We start from the raw sequence: 1379 nt of genomic DNA, 5'->3' as shown, positions 1-1379 counted from the left end.
CGTCGTCACCCGCCGCGCGCGGGGCCGCCAGACCGAGCGCCGAGGGGGGGGGGGCGGGGCCGGCGCGCGCGTTCGCTTCCGGGGTGTCTCGCGCCCCCGTTGCCACGGCAGCGCGGCCCCGCCCGCCCCGAGCGGCTCGCGCGGCGGGGGGGCAGGAATGCGTGAGGGGAGCCCGGCGAGCGGGCGGGGCGGTGAGCTTGCCCTCCTCCTCGCGTGTGGGCTCCTCCGTACGAGAGAGACCGGAGCTCCTGGAGTGGGTCCAGCGCGGGGTGAGACAAAGATGATCCAGGAGCTGGAACATCTCCCCTCTTACCAGGACAGGCTGAGAGGGCTGGGCCTGCTCAGCCTCGGGAGGAGACGGCTGGGACGGGAGCTCATCCATGTTTATCAGTGTCGAAAGGAGGGTGCCCAAGGATGGAGCCAGGCCGTGCTCGGTGGTGCCGAGCAATACAACGAGAGAAATCGGGCAGAGACCGGTGCACGGGAAGTTCGACCTGAACGTGAGGATGAACTTCTGTACTGTCCGAGTGACCGAGTACTGGAACAGCCTGCCCGGAGAGGCTGCGGAGTCTCCCTCACTGGAGATACCCGAGAACTGCCCGGACACAATCCTGTGTCGTGTGCTCTGGGATGACCCTGCCTGAGCAGGGAGGTTGGACCACATTTCCCACTGTGGTCCCTTGCAACCTGTCCCATTCAGCGATTGTGTGCATGTCCACAGGTGATAGACAGGAATGGTGCCCAGCTGCCATTTGGGACCCCCACACCTGGGCAGTCAATCCCAGCAAAGCCTGGATCCACTGATCCCAGTCAGGCTGCACTGCCTTCATGCCTGTCCTGCAGTCCTTGCTTTTTTAAAAATACATTTTGTCTTTTTAAAAATAAATTTTGTCTTCTAAAAAATAAATTATCATTTTAAAAAAAATTGTCTGTTTTATTTTTTGTGTTTTTTCTTAATTCTCAAGGTTTTCACTGGGAAGAGGGTCCTGCCATTCCCAGCCCCTATTACCAGCACCCTTGAATTCCCAATCATTTTCCATTCAAGAGTTCCTAAGTGAGGAAGGGGTTATTAGAATATAAAGTTAATTTCAAAGCACTGAAACAAAACAGGGGCTTCTTCTAGATGCAGCAGAATATGGTTGTTATTGGCAAGGAGGGGGGTGAGGCTTTTTTTTAAACAAAAATATGAAAAATTGTATGCAAAATACAGTCTCTTTAAAATAGAAAATCCAGTCTTTATTCCTCACTTCTCCTCCCATGGGCTCTTGTGGGGAATTATTGACTGACACAGCTAGGCAGGGAGCAATCGCCCCTGAAGGCTGAGTGGCCTCCAGACTCAGGTGTCCTGTGACCATGGCATGACACTGCCCATACCAGAC

This window comes from Zonotrichia albicollis, chromosome 2, assembly GCF_047830755.1.
Source record: "Zonotrichia albicollis isolate bZonAlb1 chromosome 2, bZonAlb1.hap1, whole genome shotgun sequence".
NCBI classification, from domain to species: domain Eukaryota; kingdom Metazoa; phylum Chordata; class Aves; order Passeriformes; family Passerellidae; genus Zonotrichia; species Zonotrichia albicollis.
Note: the sequence above shows the minus strand (reverse complement) of the source record.